Consider the following 19,792-nt stretch of genomic DNA (forward strand, 5'->3'; position numbering starts at 1 on the left):
AGAATGCCCACTTGTGTTCCCGAGTGGTGTAAAAATGATCCTGAAGTACTATTGGAAAAATAGTGTGTATTAATGTTGCGTTCAACATCATTGGGCCTAACTATATGATCATTATCACAATGCCATTTGTGGGAGCTTCCTGTAAGCAAATTGGCTGACCCATTTTCCTATATTATGCTGACTGAAATTTAAAGGATTGTCATTGACTGCATAAAGTCTGAGGCCATAAAGGGCTCTACATAAATGCAAATGCTTTTTGAATTTTGCTGAGGGTAAAATAATTTCTACTTGAAAAAGATCATTCTCAGTATCATAGAAAATGCTATGAATTATATGAACAGAAGAAAGAAAACATTCCAGCAAGCACAATTTTAAAAAGAATATTAGCAGTACCTGGGTAAAACAAATAAGCCATGTTGCTTGGTAAATAATGAGACATGAAATTGGCATCTTTAGCAGAACCAGGGTATGTGTAAGTGATAATGGGAACTGCAGATGCTGGAGAATCTAAGATAACAAAGTGTGAAGCTGGATGAACACAGCAGGCCAAGCAGCATCTCAGGAGCAGAAAAGCTGACGTTTTCGAGCCTAGACCCTTCATCAGAGAGCTCTCTGTGTATGTATGTGTGTGCATGGAATGAGCTATAAGTAGAGGCGCTGGAGGCTGGTACAGTTACAACATTTAAACGGCATCAGAATTGGAAAAGTTTCGAAGGGTATGCGAACAAGTGGGACTAGATTAATTTAGGGTATCTGGTTGGCATGGATGGATTGGACAGAAGGGTCTGTTTCTCTATAACTGTCCTTTGAAGAGAGCTTTTGCAAACTGGGCCCGTATTCTCTCCAGTTTTGAAGCATGAGAGCTGACATCACTGAAATGTGGAAAATACCTAAAAGGATAGAAAGGGCAGGTGCAGGTAATATGTTTCTCTTGGTGTTGAAGTCTCATATTGTGGAGGGTGAGTGTTGACAATTAGTTCTGAGATAAGGAGCGTTGTTCTTAATCAGAGGGTTGTGAACTTTTGTAATTCTCTTCCACAGAGGGCTGAACGGGGGGCTTCAAGTATGTTTAAGATAAAGATTGATGGATTTCTGATTACGGGGATGAGATGTTTAGAAGGCATTGTATTTTGAGTTCTCTACCAAAGGAGGCTATGGCAGCTAAGTCACTGAATATATTCAGGAAATACATTGATACTTTTTCTAGATATTAAGGGCATTAAGGGGTATGGAGAGAAAGCGGATCAGCCATGATCATAATGAATAACAAAGCAGGCTTGAAGGGCTGAATGGCCTATTCCCTGCTCTTAGTTTCTATGTGACAGATCACCTATGATTGTATTGATGAGGGAAGACTCAATGGGCTAAATGATCTGCGCTGGCTCCTGTGACTCAATGTTCTTACCGTCATTACTGTCATCACATGTTTGTAATATGGATGTAAAAGAAAGTATCTTATTGATTTTTATTTATCCCTGCTGTATTCAAAAGTGCAAAGTTAAACTGCAGATTGCATTTTGCAGAGCAATTTGATGCAATTCGCTTTCACGTTGCAGGCATCAGCTGAATGTAGGCCCCTGCATTTAATAGTATCAGTGTGTCCTCAAAGTGCACTGCAGGAGGAAACTGGGTCAAGATCTGCTTAAAAGAAATAGAGACAGGCAAGCTGTGTATATATACATTTTTTTTCTGAAATGCAAATACTTTCGATCTCCTGACTGAAGGTACTAATCAACCATACATCATGTGCTATGTCTCATATTCTGTTCAAAATAAATGGAACTTCTAATGTGTTTGTGGAATCTATTTAATTTCAGCCACTGTAGTTTTGCCTGAGGTGCAAACAACTTAATAATTTTTAATTGGGTGCAATCGTAACTCACCAGCCAATAAATTATGAAGGGACTGAATGCTGCATCTGATCCATCATCAGTCTTGTGGCGAACGGTTGTAACTGAGATATCTTGTCCAATAGTTTGCCTTTGTGATTGATGGCGGTATTAACATTTATGGATGGGCTATGCATATTGTGCCATTTATTATCACGCTGATAAACTGACTGCTTGTTTCTTCATGCTTCGTCTTCTTCAATGTAGAGAGAAAAAAACTGCAAGGGGGCTGCAATTCTGATAGGACTTTGCTGGGCTCTTGTACACTTGGACTGAAAAGGTTAGTTTATGAAAAAAGGCTGGGGCAGGTTGGATCTGTAACCACTGGAGCTCTGAGGCGCTTTGCACTGAATTGATTCCATACTTGCTAGAAATATTCTGGTGTTAGAGCTGACACTGAGTGCCCCAGTGCCTGTGAAAGTCACTACGAGAGACAGGAGTCAAGATCAAAATATTTGTATGACTTCAAGACGGAGTTGGATATAGCACTTGGGCCTAAAAGGATCAAAAGGTACAAGGGACCAGCTTCAGAGTTGGAGTTGGAAGATCAGTCATAAACATATTGAATGGCAGAGCGGGATTGAAGGGCCAAATGGCCCATTCCTGCTCCTACTTTCGAGGTTTCTATCATCTTATTCGTACGATTTCTATGACCTCATTGAAACATATAGGATCCTGCGATCTGATACAGGGTCAATTCTGAGAAAACCTTTCTCTTTGACAGAGAGATGAGAATGATGGGACATGTTTTGAACACAAACAGCGTCCCCGTTTAAGATGAGGTTCTTTTCTGTCAGAATGTTATTCATTTTTGTTTCATCTTATAGCGTCATACAGCATGGAAACAGACCCTTCAATCCAACTCGCCCACGCCAAACAAGTTTACCAAACTAAACCAATCCCACTTGCCTGCTTTTGGCTCATTTCCCTCTAAAACTTTCCTGTTGATGTATTCTTGTAATGTGGATGTCACCGGCTAGGCCAGCATTTATTATCCATCCCAATTTCCCTGAGGAAAATAATGATGGTGCAAGCCTGAACTGCAGCAGCTCCTGGAACGTAGAGGCACCACATTAGGGAGGGAGAAGTTTGACATGGATAAAATAAAGGAACAACAATGTATTTCCAAGTGTGGATGTTGTATTGTATCAGGAAGGCTCTCAGTTGGTGTCATTCTCTTACACATTGCTATTCTAAATGGTAGAAATGGTGAGTTTGGAAGGTGCCATAAAAAAAAAGCCTTCTATCAGTGCCGTGGCACAATTTATAAATGCTACACACTTCTGCCATGAATCATTGCTCCATGGTGTGATTGTTTAAGGTGGCAGGTGAAGGGTTAATAAAATGGCCTGGATGGAACTCAGTTCCGTGAGTGTTGTTGGGGATATATTCGTTCATGCAAGTGGGGGAGTGTGCCTTGTGTCTGGTGGACAGGACCCAGGAGTGAGGAGGTGTCCCAGAATTCTCAGATCTGCCGTTGCATTTAAGTAGGTGGTAATAATTGTGATCTGAAACAACACCAAATTTGTTCAATAGCGTTCTTCAGATCATTAAAGAGGCCTTAGAGTGGATGCAGAGGAGGGTTACTTGAAAGAAAAGAAGGCGAGGGGTTACAGTTATGGAGTCATATACAGCATGGAAGTAGAGCCTTTGGACCAACTTGGCCATGCCGACCATAATCCTAAACTAAACTAGACCCACTTCCCTGCATTTGGCCCATTTCCCTCTAATCCTTTCATGTACTTATCCATATATAACTGTATCTGCGTTTATCACTTCCTCTGGCAGTTCATTGCACACATGAATCACCTAAAAATGTTGCCCCTCGGGTCCCTTCTCCTCTCATCTCTAAAATATGCAACCTCCAACTAGTTTTGAACTCCCCCACCCTAAGGAAAAGACCTTTGCTATTCACTTCATCTACACCTTCATGAAGTGACGGGATCAGCTGTTCTCTTAATGGACCCATAACCAAAGTTCTCAAATCTCTCTGTGTGAAGATTTTGCTCCAACAATTAAGATGAACTCACTTCCTCTGGCAACGAGACTTTCTGCGATTAAAGTAACAAGAGAGAAAATGAGAATTGTTTTTATGCAGAGCTTTGCCATAAATCGGAGCACACTGTCAGAAAAGGTTGTGAAATCAGATTTTAAAGAAATGTTCAAATGACAAGTGTGTGTATATATTTATATTTGAAAAGAAATGAGGGAGAAAAGTGCTGGATGGCAGGTAAAGTGAATAGCTCATTCAAAGAGTTGGCATTGATCTGATGAATTGAATGCTCCTTTTCTCTGCTGTAAAACTCTAATTCAGTTGAATGAGGACAATGGAAAAGATGAAAGTATTTGCCATTCCTTTGGACAGACTGAACACTTAACATTCAGTTCTTTTCTGAACTTGCTAAGACTACAGAGCCACTTGCAGCCGATCAATAGGCAATTCAGTTTGAGCTGTCAGCGTAGCAGCTTTTTCTCGATGTTTTGTTCTGTCTCTTAAGCTACAGGCTCGGTGGCTATTTGACAAATAAGGTTTACTACAGCTAAGGCTCTTAGAATCTTCAAAATATTAACAAGCATTTAGTGGACTTCTTTGTTTCCCAATGTAAACATCATTTGTTTTACTCTCTTCAAATAAAATCACTGAATCTCTAAAGTGCAAAAAACAGGCCATTCGGCCCATCAACTCTGCACTGATTGCCCGAAGAGTATCCCACCCAGGCCCACCTCCCTCATCTATCTCCCTGTAAACCCTGCATTTCCCATGGGTAATCCACCCAACCTACACATCCCTGGACATTCTGGACAATTCAGTGTGGTCAATCCACCTAGCCTGTACATCTTTGGACTATGGGCGGAAGTTGAAGCATCCGGAGGAAACCCACGCAGACACAGGGAGAACATACGAAGACAGCCACCTGGGATTGGAATCAAACCCCGACCCATGGTGCTATGCAGCAGCAGTGTTAACAACTGAGCCGCCATGCTGCCCTTAAGCCCATTCATAAGACCATAAGACATAGGAGCAGAAATTAGGCCATTCAGCCCATCGAGTCTGCTCTGCCAGTCAATCATGGCTGATAGGTTTCTCAATCCCATTCTTTCAATTTCTCCCCTTAACACGACCAAGAACCGACCTATTTCCATCTTAAGTATACTCAATGATGTGGCCTTTACAGCCTTCTGTGGCAGTGAATTCCATAGAAACGATACTCTCTGGATACTCTGGCCTTTACAGCCTTCTGTGGCAGTGAATTCCATAGAAATGATACTCTCTGAATACTCTGGCCTTTACAGCCTTCTGTGGCAGTGAATTCCATAGAAACGATACTCTCTGGATGAAGAATCTTCTCCTTATCTCCATTCTAAAAGGTCTTCCCTTTACTATAAAGCTGTGCCCTCAGGTCCTAGACTCTCCTACCAATGGAAGCATCTTCCCAACATCCACTTTGTTCAGGCCGTTTAGTATTCTGTATGTTTTAATTAGATCCCCTCTTAACCTTCTAAACTCCAGTAAGCATAGACCCAGAGACCTCAAAAATTACTCATTTGTTAAACTTTTCATTTCTGGAACCATTCTCGTGAGCCTCCTCTGAACCCCCTCCAGGCAATACATCCTTCCTGAGATATGGAGCCCAAAACTGCACACAGTACTCCAAATGTGGCCTGACCATGGCATTATAGAGCCTCAGAAGTACGTCCCTGCTTTTATGTTCAAGTCCTCGCAAAATAAATGCCAAAGCTGCATTTACCTTCCTAACTATTGACTCAACCTGCAAGTTTATTTTGAGAGAATCCTAGACTAGAATTCCCAAGCCTCTTTGCACTTCAGACTTCTGAGTTTTTTCCCCCATTTAGAAAATAGTCCATGCTTTTATTCTTCTTACCAAAGTGCATGACCTCATACTTTCCCACATTGTACTCCATCTGCCACTTCTTTGTCCACTCTCCAAACTTGTCCAAATCCTTCTGCAGCCCCCCGGCACCCTCAAACTCACTCCCATTGTTGTATATATTTAATATATTTCTACATTCTATGTGTGTAGAATATTTTGTCGACAATGCTTTCAAATATTTACTTAATGCTTCCAGCTGTAGCTTCCACTGGTTTCTACAATTTGTTTATTTTACTCTGAGTCCACATCAGGAACAAGACATCAGATTCCATCAGTGATGTGTGTAGATTGAAGACTGTTATCCTTGGAGAGAAGAGGTTTGAGAGGAGATCTGAAAGTGTTGTGCTAACAATATGCTCTTTCCGTTGTTTCAGTGGCAGGAGTCCAGGAGAAAGCGCGAGGGCAGCCCGGGAAGGTAAGCTTCCAATCAATAAATTTGGAAGTTAACTAATACTCGAGACCTGACACACGTAATGTCTCCCACCCTTCCACCTCCTCTAACCTAATAATAATGACTAAGTGTGGTGAGCAGGTAAACTGTTTGCATTTTTTTTTTATCATCTTTTTGTTATCTTTTGGGGTGGTCACCGAGACGCCAAATCCTCTGGGAGCGGGTCAGAAGGCAAAGCTGGAGTCTGTTTGAGTATATAATGGAGTAAACTTACTGGTGCAGAGAACACTGCAAAACTAAAAAATAACTAATTAATTTTAAATAATTAACTAAGTAGAGATGGCAGGCCAGGTGATGTGTTGTAGCTGTATGACGTGGGAGCGAGCTGATCCCATTGAGGACGGCAGTGACCACATCTGCAGCAAGTGCTGGCTGCTTGAGGAGCTCCGGCTGAAAACTGATGAGCTGGAATCCAAACTCCAAACACTGCAGCACATCTGGGAGGAGGAGAAATACCCAGAGGCTGTGTTCCAGGAGGCAGTCACACCTGGTCGAATTAGCATTAGTTAATCTGTCGGCAGGCAGGGGCAGCAGTGTGTGAATGTGAGTGAGGCAGGTAGAGGGACCCTGCAAACAGGAACACAGGAGCCACAGCCCTTGACATTGTCCCACAGGTATGAAGTACTTGCTCCCTGTGTGGCTGAGGAACAGGGCTGCTGGAAAAATGAGTCAACTGACCATGGCACCATGGTCCAGGAGGCCATTCAAGAGGAAGGAGCTAAAGAACAGATTGTAGTTGTAGAGGATTCCATCATCAGGTGGATAGACAGTATCCTTTGCGAGCAGGATAGAGAGGCCCCGCGTGGTGTGTTGCCTGCCTGGTGCCAGGGTGTGAGACATCTCTGACCGGCTTGAGGGAGTACGAGAGAGGGAGGGGGAGGATCCAGTTGTTGTGGTCCATGTAGGTACCAAAAACATAAGCAGGACTCAGAAAAAAGACCTTTATCGGGATTATGAAAAGCTAGGAACAAAATTAAAAAAACAGGTCTTCAAGGGTCATAATCTCTGGATTGCTGTTGGAGCCACATGCAAATTGGCAGAGGGAGGCGAGGATCAGGGAAGTAGATGCGTGGCTAAAAGAGTGGTGTGGGGAAGAGGGTTTCCTTTTCATGGGGCACTGGCATCAGTTCTGGGGCAGAAGGGATTTATACCGCTGGGATGGGCTCCACCTGAACAGGACCGGGTCCAGCGTTCTGGTGAAAAGGATAAATAGGGTGGTCAATAGGGCTTTAAACTGGTCAGTAGGGGGGAAGGGAGAAGTGAGCATAGACAGAGACTAACAATTAATGTAAGGAAACACAGCAGTTTAGCAGGTGACGAAGAAGCTTCAACTCCATTGAAAATTGGGAAAAAAGTTAAAGGGAAGGAGAACTCAAGAGCTGTTAGTAATGGAGGTAATAGGACCCAAAAAGAAGGTGAGAAAACTGGCATGAGGGCACTTTATCTGAATGCTCGGAGCATTCGAAACAAGGTGGATGCGTTGACAGCGTAAATCATGGCAAATGGGTATGATTTAATGGCTGTTACAGAGACATGGTTACAGGATGGTCATAACTGGGAGTTGAATATCCAGGGGGATCATACTGTTCAGAGGGACAGACAGGAAGGTAAGGGAGGTGGCGTTGCTCTGATTTTTAAGGATGATATCAGGGCGGTAGTGAGAGACGATATAAGTTCTACTGAACAAAACGATGAATGCATTTGGGTGGAATTTAGGAACAGCAGGGAGAAGGAGTCACTGATAGGCATGGTCTATAAGCCACCAAATAATGACATCGTGGTGGGGCAAGCAATAAACATAGAAATAGCAAATGCATGTAAAAATGGTACAGCAAGTATCATGGGGGATTTTAATCTACATATCGATTGGTCAAACCAGGTCGGTCATGGCAGCCTTGAGGAGGGGTTCATAGAATGCATCTGCGATAACTTGCTTGAACAATATGTAATGGAACCTATGAGGGAGCAAACTATCCTAGGTCTAGTCCTGTGTAATGATATAGGAATAATTATTGATCTCACAGTTATGGATCCTCTCGGAAGGAGCGATCACAGTATGTTCGAATTTAAAATACAGATGGGGCATGAGAAGGTTAAATCCAATACCTATGTCCTGCGCTTTAAACAAGGGAGAGTATGAAGGAATGAGATAGGAGTTGGCTAAGGTAGAGTGGGAGCAAAGCCTTTATGGTAGGTCAACTGAGGAACAGGGGAGGACTTTCAAAACAATTTTTCACAGTGCTCAGTCGAAGTATATTCCAGTGATAAGGAAGAACTGTGGGAAACGAAAGAGCCAGCCATGGGTGTCTAAGGAAATAAAGGAGAGTATCAGATTGAAAAAAAAACACATACAAAAAAGCAAAGAGTAGTGGGAAACAAGTAGACTGGGAAATCTTTAAAGGCCAACAGAAAGCCACAAAAAAAGTTATAAAGAAAATTAAGATAGATTATGAGAGTAAACTAGCTCAGAATATAAAAACAGGCAGCAAAAGTTTCTGTTAATATGTAAATCGTAAAAGAGTGGCGAAGATAAACATTGGTGTTTTAGAGAATGAGAAGGCCATATGGATGTACATGGAATAGTGTAGGTTAGGTGGGCTTCAGATCGGTATGACAGGTCGGCACAACATCGAAGGCCGAAGGGCCTGTACTGTGCTGTAATGTTCTATGTTCTATGTTCTAAGGCAAATTTAATAACTGGGAATGAGGAAATATCCGAGACATTAAACAGTTATTTTGTGTCGGTCTTCACAGTGGAAGGCACAAGTTACATGCCGAAAACTAATGGCAAGAAGGCAAGAGGTTATAGCAGGCAGGGACCTAGAAACTATCATTATCACTAAAGAGGCATTGCTGGTCAAGCTAATGGGACTAGAGGTAGACAAGTCTCCTGGCCCTGATGAAGTATATCCCAGGGTACTAAAAGAGGTGATGGGGGAAATTGCAACTGCATTAGTAATTATTTAACAAAATCCACTGGACTCTGGGGTGGTTCCCGCAGATTGGAAAACAGCCAATGTGATGCCACTGTTTAAAAAAGGAAGTTGACAAAAAGCAGGTTACTATAGGCCAGTTAGCTTAACTTCGGTCGTGGGGAAAATGCTTGAATCTATCATTAAGGAAGAAATAGAAAGACATCTGGATATAAATTGTCCCATTGGAAACACCCAGCATGGGTTCACGAAGGGCAGGTCATGTTTAACTAATTTGGTGGAATTCTTTGAGGACATTACTTGCATGGTGGACAATGGAAAACCTGTGAATGTGGTGCATTTGGATTTCCAGAAGGCATTTGACAAGGTGCCACACCAAAGGCTGCTACATAAGATAAAGTTCCACGATATTAAAGGTAATGTATTGGCATGGATAGAGGGTTGGTTGGCCAGTAGAAAGCAAAGAGTCGGGGTAGATGGGTGTTTTTCTGGTTGGCAGTCAGTGGCTAGTGGTGTGACTCAGGGATCAATGTTGGGACTGCAACTGTTTACAATTTACATAAATGATTTGGAGTTGAGGACTAAGTATGGTGTGTCAAAATTTGCAGATGACACTAAGGTGAGTGGTGGAGCAAATTGTGCAGAAGACACTAAAAATCTGCAGAGGGATATAGACAGTCTAAGTGAGTGGCAGATGGAGTACAATGTTGACAAATGTGAGATCATCCATTTTGGTCGGAATAACAGCAAATTGAACTATGTTTTAAATGGTAAAAAATTGCAGCACACTGCTGTGCAGAGGGACTTGGGTGAGCTTGTGCATGAATCGCTAAAAGTAGGATTGCAGGTGGAGCAGGTCATTAAAAAGGGAAATGGAATTTTGTCTGCCATTGCTAGAGGGATGGAGGTTTAAAACAGGGAGGCTATGCTGCATCTGTATAGCATCCTGGTGAGGCCACACCTGGAGTACTGTGTGCAGTTTTGCTCTCCTTACTTGAGAAGAGATATACTAGCACTGGAGGGGGTGCAGAGGAGATTCACTCGGTTGATTCCAGAGTTGAGTTGGTCGGATTATGAGGAGAGACTGAGTATCCTGGGGTTATACTCATTGGAATTCAGAAGAATGAAGGGAGATCTTATAGAAAGATATAAGATTATGAAGGGAATAGATAAGGTGGAGGCAAGGAGGTTGTTTCCGCTAGCAGGTGAATCTAGGACTAGGGGGCATAGCCTCAAAATAAAGGGAAGCAGATGTAGGACTGAGGTCAGGAAGAACTTCTTCACCCAAAGAGTTGTGAATCTGTGGAATTCCCTACCCAGTGAAGTGGTTGAAGCTACTTCGCTGAATAGAACAAGGAACAAAGAAAATTACAGCACAGGAACAGGCCCTTCAGCCCTCTAAGCCTGCGCTGATTGAGATCTTCTGTCTAACCTGTCATCTATTTTCTAAGGGTCTGTGTCCATTTGCTCCCCGCCCATGTTTTTAAGGCAAGGCTAGATAAATTTTTGAGCAGTCAAGGCTATGGTGAGTAGGCAGGTAAGTGGAGCTCAGTCTCAAAAAGATCAGCCATAATCTTATTAAAAGGAGGGGCAGGCTCGAGGGGCTGGATGGCCTACTCCTGTCCCTGTTCTTATGCTCTTATGAAACGAAGATGATGTGAGAAAAGAACGTTTTCACACAGTGAGTAGTTAGGACGTGGGATACACTGCCTGGAATGTGGTGAAGGGCAGATTCAATGAAGAGCAGAAATTACTTCAGTTTCAGGTCCCACTGCGAAAATGATCTGACGCCAGCGGAGCAAACTCCTGGCACTTCACCAGGGTGTCGGCCTGGATTCTGTGCTAAAGTCTCCAGAATAGAACATGAGCCCACAATGTTCCACTAGTGGCACAGAAGCCGATACCTTTTAAATATTTTCAGGTACGCACTTGTAGTCAGGGACATGCACCAGTGATATGAGAGCTAAGTCACACTTTGGCTAGCGCTGGTGAGGAGATTCAACAACAGGTCACCAGCACCAGCTCATTGTCCGACAATCAACAGAGATGGGTGTTGATCGCAAAGATATCTGCAAGCCTATCAGAGTTTGAGTGTACAGAACAGTTATTGTCTCACACTCTTGCACCACAGTAAGATCTGGATTGCATATCAGTACATAAAAGCAAGAGATTAATTCCACCAGCAGAGCCACTGCCACATTCTCTGTGGGAGTGCCACTGGACTAACATTACTGTTCTCCTTGAAGCCAGATCCGTAAGCATTTATGCAAAACTCATGCTGAGGACCGGACATTGTCACTGGGTAGGGAATTCCACAGATTCACAACCCTTTGGGTGAAGAAGTTCTTCCTGACCTCACTCTTACATCTGCTTCCCTTTATATTGAGGCTGTGCCCTCTAGTCCTAGATTCACCTGCTAGCAGAATCAACCTCCCTGCCTTCACCTTATCTATTCCCTGTTTCGAGAAGACCTCCCTTAGCTCAGAAATGTCGCCCACAGCAGGTCATAGCAACATTGCTGGAGTATAAAAGCCAACAGGCCTTTCTGCCCTTTAATGCTGCTCCACCATTCAATATGATTGTGGCTGATCATCCAACTTGATACCCTGTCCCCACTTTTGCCTACATGCACTTTGATTCCCTTTAACCCTGAATTATATCTGTCTCCTGTTCTGCTCTGTTCTGTTCTTGCTCACTCAATCCTCAATTGATGAGACACTCTGAAACAATTCTTGAAGTGCAACATATTCACACCTGACACCACCTCCATCTGCAGGACTGAGAAGATTCCATCCAATCAGAATGTGTTCGATGCTTGATATTGAAAACTCAGATGGGCTCTCAATAATCATAAAAGAGGGTGGCATCATTTTTTTTACTCTACCTTTCCAAAATGGCCAGTTGAATCTGTTTTCTTAAGTAATTGAGGGGTGGCTAGTTCAGTTGGCTGGACAGCAGGCTTGTCATGTAGAGTCACACCGTTAGTCTGAATTTGATTGGACGGCATGGTGGCTGAGTGGTTAGCACTGCTGATTCACAGTGCCAGGGACCCAGGTTTGATTCTACCCTTGGGTGACTGTTTCCATGTTCTCCCCGTGTCTGCATACGTTTCATCCAGGTTCCCTAGTTTCCTCCCACAGTCCAAAGATGTGCAGGTTAGGTGGATTAGCCATGAGAAATGCTCGGTTACAGGGATGGGATGGGTCTGGGAAGGATGCTCTTTGGAATGTTAGTATGAGCTGAATGGCCTGTAAGGATTCTCTGAATTCGCACACCAACTGAGGTTACCATCAAAATCATATCCTCATCCTCACTCATCTCCCTTAGCTTAAACCTACCACATCATTTGTCTTTAATGACAGGTCTGTCCTATGGCTCTCTGGATCTATGGCACCTTTACCTGATATGATATTACTGCAGCATGTAAATTTCCATTTGACTGAATATATTGAGCAGCTGATATGCAATAAGAAATCGCAGGCAGCAAATTTACTACTGAGTCAACTTTGGGGTCTTGCCAAGCTTCAAAATTTACTTAAATTTGTGTTTGTCAGCATCATCAAAACTTCTCAATCTTAACCCCAACATCATAATTTATTTGAGTGTGGTAATAAAAACCATTCCCACAATCATTTTGATTATTCAATGATCATTTATTCAAATGTGAAGACAAGGACTGATTTTCTATTCCATTAGGTCCGCCACAGGGTGCCTCAGTTAATGCCGTGAAAATTGTACGTTTTAACTTTGTGCTAATGTTCTATTTCTGTCTCTCATCAGCCTAGTAAGCAGAAGCATATTTTAAATCTGCCAATTTAAAAATGAGCTAAAGCAGGAATCTTTATTTTTCTCTGTTGTGCTTAGGATTAATATTACTAAGGAAAGAAGGGACTTACATTTATACAGCACTTTTGATGACTTCAGGATGTTCCAAAGCACTTTGTAAACAATGCAATACAATTTGAAGAGTCAACAGTGTTGAAATGCAAGAAACACAGCAGTTAATTGTCACTCAACAAACCGCAGCAAATAGCAATGCAGTGATGACAAGCTCAACTATTTAAGGGACAAATAAAGCATGGTGTTCTTTAAAGGACAGAAGATGTATTCATCTAACGTTCCAGCTAAAGAATGGGGATCACTAACGGAATTCTCACTCTCACTGCGTCTTCTGTAACAAGTGGTAGACAGCTTCTGTCCAAAGTGAAGGTTCAAGGTTCATGGTCCATGACATGCACACAGACCTTAAGCCTGATACTTCTGTGACGTATTAATGCTTCGAGTATTATGCTGGAGAAACTCATACAGATGTGCTGGGTTTGTCCATCATTTTATTCAGGGAACTCACTAGTCCCGTCCTCTTAATCTAGAGCCAGAGCACTACACCCCAAGACTTTCAAGATGCTTTCTTAATTCAAATCAATTAATAGGAAGCAACAGCATCTGTGACAATCATTTTGGATTATCACTTCTTTCAACAGTTCGCATAGTTCTTGCAAAAGTTATTTCTAATGCAATTGTCACTCACTTCATTGAACCTTCCCTTTTTTATGGTTACGTTATCAGCATTGAGGAAGAACAGCCTTGGCAGAGGAGTAGTCTTTTGGGTGAAAGAGTCAGCTAAGGCCTTATCTCCCTGTCAGATGAGTATCAAATATTTCTTGACACTATTTCAAATTCCTGGTCAATAGATACACATTGATTAACATTGCCAAAGAAACAAAGGACGTCTGGTCATTTGTGGGAGCTTGCTATACTCAAATTCGTGGTTGCATTTCCTCAATCACTTCAGAAGTACTGCTGCAATTGTAAAAGTAAAAATAGAAATTGTAAATTGTAAAAGTTAGTGTTCGTGAGAATCATTACATAAACTTTTTTATTTCAGCATCTTGGATCCCAAAGGCATGTCAAGGCAACAGTTCATTCTGCACATCAATCCACATTTTCCTAGCTACCATCAGTTCTGAAGAAGGGCCAGCAGACCTGAAACATTAACCCTGATTTCTCTCCGCAGATATTGCCAGACCTGCTGAGCTTTTCCAGCCATCTCTATTTTTGTAACAATTCATTCTATTCTTTTGATGTTTTCTACTATCTTCATAAATACTTTCTCTGCAAGATCTTTAGCTTAGATTCTCTGAATGACATCCATGTCATTGGTTAAAGGCAGGAATTTCTGGCCCCCTGTGTTTGGATAAAAGTCCAGTGGCTGTGATATCTGCCCTCCCCAAGGACTCTCTTCCCCAGAGGTGGCAATGGCCTCGTGGTATCATCGCTGGACAGTTAAGCCAGAGTCCCAAATAACATCTTAGGTTCGAATCCTGCCACAATTTGGCAGCAGGCAAGTGGCTGACACAAATTCTAGATTTAAGAATCTAGTGATAACCAGGGATCTGCTGACAATTGTCAAAAAAGCCCATTTGGTTCACTAATGTCCTTTGGGAAATTGCAGGGACTGTAATTTAGGAGCTCCACACAGACCGTAACCCAAGGGTGGAATCAAACCCAGGTCCCTGGCACTGTGAGGCAGCAGTTCTAACCATTATGCTACAATGCTGTTCACAGTTGTTAAGATAAGTGTGTTTGACGTTCTGGATCATGATATTAAGTCCTGATTTGTTGGCTGCATATTTCAGATTATCAAAAATTGCATTTGTTAGGTATTACTGGCTTGGCCAAAATTAATTATTGGGTCCTAATTGTCCTGGGTACTTTTCTCATACCAATGCAATCTCTGTGGTGCTTCTAGCATTGCTTATATGGGGTGTGGTCAGCTCAGTTGGCTGGGTGGCTGATTTCTGACAGAATGAGGCCAGAGCAGAGCAGATTCAGTTCCTGTAGTGCCTGAGATCACAATGGAGGGGCAGCAGCACAGTGTGGAGCTGGAGGAACACAGCAGGCCAGGCAGCGTCAGAGGGGCACCCGACCCAAAATGTCAACTTTCCTGCTCCTCTGATGCTGCCTGGCCGGCTGTGTTCGTCCAGCTCCACACCGTGTTGTCTCTGACTCCAACATCTGCAGTTCTTACTATCTCCATGACAGATGAGGACACTTTATCAATCCCAGTAATATTCTGTAGAATGGAAGAGTGGAGACAATGTACCCAATGTCCCAGCAGTCCTGGCGTCTTTTTTAATCATCTCTGGTAACCTTTGGTGGTCTTAGTCTTTGTACTTCCCTCAGCCTGATGGCCATAAGAAAGGAAAGACGTAGGCTGATTTTCCCTTTGAGCTGCTCTGCCATTCAATGGGATCATGTCTGATCTGATATCCCTCACATCTACTTTCCTGCCCTTTCTCCAACGGCTTGACTTCCTGACTGATCAAGAATCTATCTATCTCAGCTTTAAATCTGCACAAGGACTCTGCCCTCACAGCTCTCCGTGGGAAGGAGTTCCAAAGACTCACAACCCTCTGAGAGAAGAAATTTCTCCTCATCTCAGTCTTAATTTGGTGCCCCTTAGTTCTGAAACTACGCCGTCTGGTCCTAGACTCTCCCATGGTGGAGAAACAACCTCTCAGCATTTAAAACAAAGCCTGAGCAAACTGCAGAAGCTGGAAATTAGAAACAAAACAAAAATTGCTGGAAAATCTCAACAGACCCATCAGCATCTATGGAGAGAAATCAGAGTTAATGTTTCGGGTCCAGTGATCCCTCCTCACAATTCTGAACATTTTCCCTATCCAGCCCTTTAAGAATCCTTTACGTTTCAATGAGACCATCTCTCATTCTTCTAACCTCAGATGCTTAGAGACCCATGCCCTCATCCTGTCACAAATCAGCCATCCAAACAATTGACCTCATAAGACAATCCCCCCCATTCCAGTAATCATTCTAGTGAACCGCTTCTGAGCTGCCTGCAACAAAATTACATATTTTCTTAGATAAGGAACCGAAACTGTTCAATGTACTCCAGACGTGGTCACATCAGTGCCTTGGACAGTTGCAGTAAGAACTTGCAACTCTCGTACTCCAACCTCATTCAAATAAAAGTTTCTGTGTCACATAGCCTCAAATCCCTTTCTATTGCAGCTTTTCTCCATTGAAATAATGTTTTTTTTCTGTTCTCCCTTCCAAAATGAAACCAGTCTGGCAGCGGGTAGGTGGTTGATGCTCGTTCAGTGGATATTGTAACCTCCATGTTTCTTGCGAGTGTTCCCCTTGCTTGTATACTAGACTTTTGGGACATTAAGTACTGCTGTGATAGCTTTGAAATGAAATCCCATGGTGCACAGTAAATACTAGGAAAATTCAGTTTTAAGGGTACCCCCAATAACCAAACTGCAAATCTGGTGTGAATGATTTGTAAAGTCCAGTAAGGAAAATAAACTGTAAATCTTTGCATTGTTTTAGAGCAGAGCATGCTGCTCCTTTTATTCTTTAGCAGTTTACTTTATCTTGCTACAGCTGGTGCCATGGATGTTTCAGAGCTGTCTCTAAGAAAGCAAATGATTCATTTCTGCTACTTAGTTCCATCTTTCCTACTCTTTTGCAAGGTTGGAATGTCTTATAATTCATATGTTTCTAGTTCAATTATGAGTAAAAAGCCAGCGGCTATTAGGATTCTTAGGGCTTGGAGATGATCACTATAGCTAAGAGCCACCCTATGGCCAATTTGGGATTTCACATGTCTCAACCATTTATGGATTAAATTGAGCAAACTTCCCTGGTTTCACACTCTAGCGAATGCCTCTTTCCCAGGGGCAAAGCAAAGCTATAAGAACTGATCGCCGTGATACCAGACCTCATTTATTCCTCAGCGAAAATAGAAACCTCTTTGAGCAAATTAGCTCCCACATGTGCTGCATGACAACATTGGCCACAGTTCAAAAGTACTTCATTGACTGTAAAGAGCTTTAGGATGTTTGGTGGTCATGAAGGGCACTCAACAAATGCAAGTCTTTCTCTTATTATTTTCCACCCATGCATTCTTTGAAGGGGACACAAAGAGTTTGCAGTCAGACGAGAATCAAGTGTTGATCAGTGGCTCTGAGGAGGAAGAGTGGTTGACAGCAAGCTCACACCAAGATAGGGCATCACTTTTAGTTTGGGTGGGTCCAAAGAAATGAGCACTCAGTTCAGAGACATTGCACTTCTGTCTTTGATCGCTGCAGCTATGATCTCACTAAGTAACCCTTTAAGCATTGCAGTCCCTGGCTAAAATTTCAGCTCAAAGCACTCATTTTTATTGGGGTGGGGGGGATGGGAGAATGTGAAACTGAGAAGAGAGAATTACAGCCATGCAACTGTTCAGACATGCAACTATGGATAACATTTTAGAACCTGTTGAGTTGGTAGATTTTAGGGCTGCATGCTCCTCCGCCTTCCCAAAATAATGATGAACAACAAGAACGCGTAACAGGTTGCACATAAGAAATAGTGACCCCCAATCTTTAACAATGTGCACTGCCCATGTGAGGAGGAAAATTAGAAAAAGGAACTGGAGGGGACCACTCAACCCCTCCAACCTGCTCCATCATTCAATATGGTTATGGCTGATTTCACCTCAGCCTCAATTCTGCTTTCCTGCCAGCTCCCTTTAGACCTTAAACCCAGCACTGATTGAAAATCTGTCTCCTCCTTAAACTTATTCAGTGTCCTGGCATCCACCACACCTTGGGGCAGTGAATTTTATAGATTCACAACCCTTTGAGAGCAAGCATTTCTCCTCAGCTTTGTTTTAAAGCTGCCAGACCTTATTCTAAGCTCTGACCTCTTTTTCTAGATATCCCAGCAAGGGGAAGCTTACATTTCCTTCGGCAATCCTCTTTCCTTTTGTTCACTCATGGGTGTCACTGGCTGGTCAGCATTTATTGCTAGTCCCCAGCATCTTATACACCTCAAATAGATCTCCTCTTGTCCTTTCATACTTCAGCAACTAAAGTGCTCAAACTCTCCTTGTGAGATAAGTCTTTCATCCCCAAAATCAATCTCACTCTCCTCTGAATTGCAATGGAATTCTAATGTATGATAAAGCTGGAGCTGTACATTGGTCATATTGACTGCCAGCTCTTCTCTTACATCCATTGGTTACAGGCTAATAGCCATTGAGGCGGTTTATTTGATCTGGCACAAATGCAGGATAATAACACACTGTTTTACCACAGAGAAGGCACTGTTCTGGAGTTTAATTCAAGGTGCAGAAGTGAATAACAGGAACTCAATGACATCTATCAGAACTCACAAGGCTTTGAATTGCTTTCGCTCAAATAACATGCCATCCTTGAGCATGACAGAGCAGCTAAGAAGCGATTGCGGGACAGTTGGATGACCAAAGTGCATGAACATAAGATGTTCAACCAAGAAATGATGAAATGAGAAGTGTGTTTTTCTTCTGTAGCAAATTCCTATGATATGAAATTCACTGCCTGCAAGGGGAGGTAGAAGCAGATTCAACCAGTGCCTACTGAAGAAAGGGAATTGGATGAATACTTAGAAATGGGGAAAAAAAATGACAGTGAGAAAGGAAAGCAATGAGTAGACTAACATTCTAACTTTTTCAAAAGAGTCAGCACAGTCCTGATGGCTGGAATGCTCTCCTTTAGTGCTGTACACTCCTATAATTGCAGATGCGGGAGAAATCCATTCCTAACAATACTGCAGGTGTAACTACATCCCATGGACTACAGCAACTCAAGAAGTCAGCTCACCACCATCTTCTCCAGGGTTGGACAATAAATACTGGCAATAAAGGACTTGGCCTCACATAGAGATATGGATAGCAATGCTGATTTGCTTTCATAAAATTGAAAAAAATGAGAAAGTAACTCACTTTCACCAGGAACATATCCTGCGAATAATTAAAAAAAAACTGATTGTGACCTGATTTGATGAGTTAATATAAATCACCATTTCAAGGGTTGCCGTCAACAGCTTGTCTTCCAGTAAGTTTCTGAATACTACAAAGTTTTGACTAGACTGTAATGCAGCAGATTTTTACCTGGGCCATTATGTTCATTAGACATTGATGACTGGCACTTACCCGCTCGTGTAAAATGCCTTCCACTTAGTTGGACATTCACAAGTGCTGGATAATTAGCCCTGGAATAATAATCATGTATGATTAGAATTGACCTGCCTCAGTAGGAGTTTTGTCTTGCAACAGATTTGTTTGTCCATATTTAATTGGTTGATTGAATCTTCTCCATTTACTGCACTGGCTCATCTTAATCAGATGACCTGGTCTGTATTGCATTCTCATGAAAAATGTCTTCATTCTCCAGAATTCCGAGGAATCTAAGGGATTAACCAGGTTGATATTGTGGGGTTTGTTTTGTTTATTTCATGGGGCAAATTACAATGTTTTGGCTTGACAGCATAAGTCTGTGTGTGAACAAATCACAGATTCATTCTGACAAAGTTTAATCTGCCAAGACATCATTGATTCCTATTTAATAGAAAGTAGAATCCCTTCTTGTGTAAATAGCATTCTGATTAAATAAGTCCAGTATAAGGATCTTGATGCCAGACGCACTGTACATAACATGAGATTCGCAGAGCCAAAGAGGTCTACAGTAGAGAAAAAAAAACTCTTTGGTCAATCATATCTGTATCCATCAAAAACTGATTATCCTAATCACATTTTCCAGCAACTTGGCACATAGTCCTAAATGCCTTGGCTTTGCA

Source organism: Stegostoma tigrinum, chromosome 5 (genome assembly GCF_030684315.1).
Source record: "Stegostoma tigrinum isolate sSteTig4 chromosome 5, sSteTig4.hap1, whole genome shotgun sequence".
In the NCBI taxonomy this organism is placed as follows: Eukaryota; Metazoa; Chordata; class Chondrichthyes; order Orectolobiformes; family Stegostomatidae; genus Stegostoma; species Stegostoma tigrinum.